The sequence below is a fragment of the Carlito syrichta genome, unplaced genomic scaffold, assembly GCF_000164805.1.
Source record: "Carlito syrichta isolate Samal-C Ts95f unplaced genomic scaffold, Tarsius_syrichta-2.0.1 Scaffold169268, whole genome shotgun sequence".
Classification (NCBI taxonomy): Eukaryota; Metazoa; Chordata; class Mammalia; order Primates; family Tarsiidae; genus Carlito; species Carlito syrichta.
The window spans coordinates 26,475-32,474 of record NW_007113364.1 but is presented as its reverse complement, the minus strand read 5'-3'; positions in this window follow the sequence as shown (position 1 = coordinate 32,474).

Here is a 6,000-nt window from a genome sequence, read left to right as displayed (position 1 = left end):
CCATCCCCGCCCCCCACCCCCACCCCTAACTAGAGGAGCCAGAGTGAGGAGGGAGAAGGAGGAAATGGCTCACCCAACTGAGGAAGGGGAGCGCAGATGGGGCCTCCCCTCTTCCCAACCTCAATCCCCAACATGCACGCAGAGGGGAGTGCAGGGAAGTTCTGGAATCTGACTTGGGCTCTGGTCCTGCCATTCCCACTGACTGTCCTTGTCTCAGTTTCCCCGCCTGTAACTTGAAGGAGACGGAACATTTGGTATCTCAGGCACCTTTCAGCTCTGGACCCCCAGACTTCTGTAAGAGGGGATGACGTGCTGGGACCTGGCCTCAGAGCAAGGAGAGATGCCAGGACAGACACTCGAGGTTGGACTTTCTCCAGGAACGGCAGCACCCACCTGGAGGCCCAGCCATCGTGACCTTCTTTCATTCAGGTCTTCTAAATTCTCACCTCTGCCAGGGGCCGGCTGATACCAGGAAACCACAGTGTGTGCTCAGCATTCATGGCATACACACCTTGCGAGCCTCCCCCGGGACTTCTAGTCTGCTGTCCTCAGAGATCAGAACACAGAAGAGCCACTCAGAGGCAGGGAGGAGCCGCGGCCCGCGCTGAGTAGGGAAGTCTGGTTGGAATCCTGTGTCTTCAGTGCTCTGGGCCTCAGTTTCTCGATCTGGCAGAAGGGCTGGTCACATGGGCCCTTCCAGCACCAACTGTCCAGGCATCCTAGGGACCAACTCAACTTCCTGGTCCTGGATCCCAGGAGGGAGGGCTGGTGGCACCGAGCCCCGGGCAGCACCACCGCCTACCCAAGGTCCCAAAGGCTGCAGACAGGCTAGGCGGACAGACAGCCAGCTGCGGGGAATTCCAGAGCATGCAGGACACAGCTTCGGTCTGGCGAGGCCCAGCTGCCTCTAGCTGAAAGCAAACGTCGTGCTCTAACCACAGGGATAAGATGGACATCGCAGAAGTCTTCTCAAAGCGTTTGGCTTGGATGGGGTGGAGGACAAGAAGGTGGCCTGTGCACGTCTCCAGGCCACACTGTCCCCAGACCACAATGTCTGGAGGGGGAAGCAGAGTCCCTCCCACCCCCCCTCCCATTTCTGCCAGGTTTTAACCATAAACATGCCCCCTTTCTGAAGGGAAGGGCTTAACACAAACCAGATGCAGCAGGAACGTCCCCCACCCCCCACTTTGGCCTGAAAATTAAACATTCAGTATCTCCTCTGCCAAAATTCACTTCAAGACTGCGTCTAAAAAAGCCAGAGCCTTTGGTTCTCACTCTCACACACTCTCAATCACATCCCGGCTTAAACAAGATGTCAAAATCCCCCAGATGGAAAGTGTAGAGGGGCAACCCCCAGGAGTGCCTGACACCATGCGGGGTAGGGATACCCTTGAAAGGAGAGATCTGGAGAAGGGATGCTGCTCCTCGGCCACCATCAATGCCACCAGTCCGAAAGGGACCGAAAGGGCATCCTTGGAAAGGTAGTGGGGGGATGGGAGGGGTGGCTGCCAGAACTTTGGAATTTGCCACTGGGGCTGGCACAGATGAGGCCTTGGAACATGGTCAACCTATGGGAGCTGGCCTGCAAACTGCCCCGTCCCCACGGGACATTGGAGATACCTGGAAGAGCTCATTGCCTGGACTTCAGTTCCAGCCTCTAGAAAATGGGGTGCATCACAGGCACCTTATTAACTCTGACCTCACTCAAAGCTGTGATGAGCTGAACAAAGCCCATCTCAGAAGAAATGAATTCTGCTGGTCCTTCTGGGCTCACCCAATGCCAGGCTGGCTGCTTCCATGCCCTAGAAGCTCTCCTGGTCCTACAGATCCATCCAACTCCAGCTGAAGGCCCAGACACCCCACCCTTCCCTCAGGCCTGTGTCTCCCACCCTGAGCTAAGCCTGTGCCACAACCCCTAGCACTAACCAGCTTGCCCACACAAGGTCTTATGCCCCCAGCAAAGGCACACATCCTCTGCCCATAAGCATGGGGACCACATTGCACACACCATGTGTGCTTCACAGAGACTACAGCACAACACAGGCTCAAATGGATGGTTAGATCCCACCCAAGCCGGGTGCAGTGGCTCACACCTGTAATCCCAACACTTTAGGAGGCAGAGGCAGGAGGACTGCCTGAGCTCAGGGGTTTGAGACCAGCCTGGGCAACTTGGCGAGACTGCGTCTCTACAAGAAATTTAAAAATTAGCCAGGTGTGGTGGTGTGCACCTGTAGTTCCAGCTACTTGGAAGGCTGAGGCAGAAGGATCAAGGTCGAGGTTGCGGTGGCCATGAGTTCGCCACTGCACTCTAGCCTGGGTGACAGAGTGAGACTCCAACAACAACAACAAAAAAATCCCACCCAGCTGCTATGACTCAAGAAAAGAGATAGGCAACAGAGGAAAAATATGTGAAGAAAGTGATGCTTCAGAGAAATTTCCTGACTCGTGCTATAAAACTTAAACACTTTTTTGAGTTGGGGTATCACTCTGTCTTCCAGGCTGGAGTGCAGTGGCATGATCACAGAACACCGAAGTCTCGACCTCCTGGGTTCAGGTGATCCTCCTGAACCCAGGTTTTAACAGAACAAGTGAATGTGTCTTCCCTTAAAGTGGTGCAGATGGGTGCAGGCATGGGTTCGAGTCATGGCTCTTGATGTGGGAGAACTACAAAAATGCTTACCCCCTTAGCCCTGTAATTTCACCTCCAGGACGGTGTCCTAAGGAGACTGTTCAGTTGGAAAAAGGACAAGCCCACCGTGTTCTCTGTGTACTCTCTGAAGAGGAAAACCAGGGAGAGAGCACTTCCACGTGTAAATAACCTTAAGGGAGAAACTTCAAAACCTTCCAAACATCATGGTGGTGGAATATTTTTGCAGTCTCTAAAAATGATTATGAGCCAGGTGTGGTGGCTCACTCCTGTAATCCCAGCTCTTTGGGAGGCTGAGGTCGGAGGAATGCTTGAGCCCAGGAGTTTGAGACCAGCCTGGGCAACATAGCAAGACCTCATCTCTACAAAAAATCAAAAAATTAGTTGGGTGTGATGGCACATGCCTGTAGTCCCAGCTACTTAGGAGACGAGGCGGAAGGATCGCCTGAGCCCAGGAGGTCAAGGCTGTGGTTAGCCTGGGAGACAGTGACCCCAACTCAAAAAAAAAAAAAAAAAAAAGAAAAGAAAAAGATTAGGCGTGGTGACTCACACCTATAATCCCAACACTTTGGGAGGCCAAGGTGAGAGGACTGCCTGAGCCCCCATCTCTACAATAAATCAAAAAATTAGCTGAGTGTGGTGGTGTGTGTCTGTAGTTCCAGTTGCTTGGAAGGCTGAGGAAGTAGGATCACCTGAGCCCAGAAAGTCGAGGCTATGGTGGCCAGGAGCGTGCCACTGCCCTCCAGCCTGGGTGACAGAATGAGACTCTGACTCAAAAAAAAAAGAAAAAGAACCCTGCCCTGATCAGACCCCCTCCCCCTTTTTACAACTATTTCTCAGCTCGGCAGCTATGGTGGGAATATCCCCCCCCAAGCCTCTGGATAAAGTGCCCTGAGATTGTCCTTCTGAAATCTCAGCTCCAAGTCTGACCTCTCCTCTTGAGCAGTCCTCCTCGTAGTCCTCGTCCACTCTGATGCCCACCCTACCCCGTGCCCTCCTTGCCACACTCGACTCCTCCCCACATGCATCCTTAGCCTCCCTCTATTTTTGAGCTCTCTGGCCTCCATCCATGTAGTGGCCCGCACTTCTCTCCTGCAAAGCTTTCACAGAGCATCAACCAGAGGGTTTCTTGACCTAGAGCCCCCAAATGACACCTGGGGTGTGGACCTAAGTCCTGGCCAGGTGTGGTGGCTCACATCTGTAATTCCAGCACTCTGGAGGTTGAGGCGGGAGAACCACCTGAGGCCAGGAGTTCAAGACTGCAGTGAGCTACGATCGCACCACTACACTCCAGTCTGGGTGACAGAGCAAGCTTCTGTCTCAAAACAAAAACAACCCTGAGTCCTACAGGCCTTCCAGGCTTCCATGGCCTGGGCTGCTGTCCCAGGGGGGGCTGCCTGTGTGTATCCCAGCAAAACATACTGCTGCTGTGCTGGCCGACCCCCAGGCTGAAATGATCCAGTCTCATGACAATGAGGAGGCACTCAGAGTCCGGAGCCAACCCAAAGCCGTGCTGTCACGTGGCTTGGATGAAAGCTAGAACCCAGACAACAGTCCACATTCAGAACTTGGCTCATCTAGGACCAGAGAGTCCGAGGTCACCAAGGTGAGTGTGTGAGGGGGCCTGGGCGAGGTAGGATGCAGAAAGCCAAAGCTCTCTCTCCACAGGAAGCCATGCGACAGAGTCAGGCAGGTCACCAAAGGACACAGATGTGTGTGCTCCACGGCAGGGGAGACCCACTGAGCAGGACGAGATGGGTCGGCGGGCCAGGCAGGCCACCGCCTACTACGATGACCCCTCAGAAGCCCAGGACGGACCTAACTCATCTGCAGGCCTCCCCCATCATCACCTAAGAGTGCCTCATGGGCCTGCAGGGAGCCACCCTGACTACCTGGCCCTACAGTCAGGAATACATCAACTTCTTTCCTTTCCCTCTAAGTAAGGGGCTCTGGGGTCCAGGAGAAGTGCTTGATTCACATGTGGAGGCGCTAGTGAATTTGCGGCCTAAGTCACAAAGAGGCAAAGCTTCATTAGGGTGTCCTGAGGGAGAATGAGTAAGAGTGAAGGAGTTAAAACCCAGCACAGTGCCACGTGCCTGCAGTCCCAGCTATTTGGGAGGCTGAGGCAGGAGGACCCTTTGAGCCCAGGGGTTTGAAGCTGGTGAACCATGATCGCACCACTGCACTCCAGCCTGGGCAACAGAGCAAGATCCTGCCTCAGACAAAACCAAACAAAACAAAGAGTAAAGGAGTTGAGTTTGTCTAACTGAACTTCTCCCATTCCTCCAGATAATCCTTCATAGACTTCTCTAGCTTTATTTGAAAATTAAGTAGGGCACTTGCTGGAAATGCAGATTCCTGGGTTCTGACCTGAACATCTGGTTTGGGAGGGCTGGACAGCGCCCAGGAAGCTACAGTTCTTACAAGAGCCCAGGTGGTCGATGACCATCCTTAAGGATAGAGCCTTGGAGTGGAACTTTTCACCTAGGCAGCAGAGAGTGGACTTGCCCATGGGAACTAGAAGACCTACAAAGTGTTGCGGCCACCTGCAAGGACACTGTAGCCACCTATAAAAGGATGTTGTGACCCCCTACAAGGGTGTTGTGGCCACCTGCAATGGGTGATCACTGTACACGGCTCAGACAGGTGGCCCTTAATAGTGTGACCTGCCTCCCACCCTTACAGCAAAGGAACCTCTCCTTCACAGGCCAAAGCTCAAAGTCACGCCTGCCTCCCCAAGTCCCTCTCTTCCCCTCAAGTACACAAATCTTAATCGCACCAGCCTTTACGGCACATTGTGGTTTTCTGGATGGGAAGAGGCTGAGAGCATCGAATGAACCAGACAGAACCAATCAGTCCCAGCCATCCACATGGCCACAAACTGGAGACCCTGAGGCCCCACCTGGGAGCGCTTCGTCCAGACAACACACATGGCAGCTAAGACATGTCGGTGGCTTTCTCCTTCACTGTGCCCAAGGAAACATCCCCCAAGATCCGCCCTAGTGAATCCCATGGTTTCAAAGTTCTGCCCGCCCATTGCCCCTGGAAATGGAACACGGCTTCCATCAGACGAGCTGGCCACAGGACCACAGCCCTGGGGACGTCAAGCATCTTCCAGGCTCGTCTCCAAGAGTGTCTACAGTTCCATGCGTGGCACAAGGAGTTTGGAGAGCTAAGATGCCGCCCTTTAGGCGCTCATTTCCTGTCCTCCTGAGGGACACCTGTGGGCCTCCAGCTGTGGTCCCTGCCCAGAACCCACCCAACTCATGGGAACCACCAGAGTGGTGGGAGAGAGGGGCCACCCGGGCGCGTCATGTCGTACACATAGCACCAAGTGCACCCCATGCGTCCAC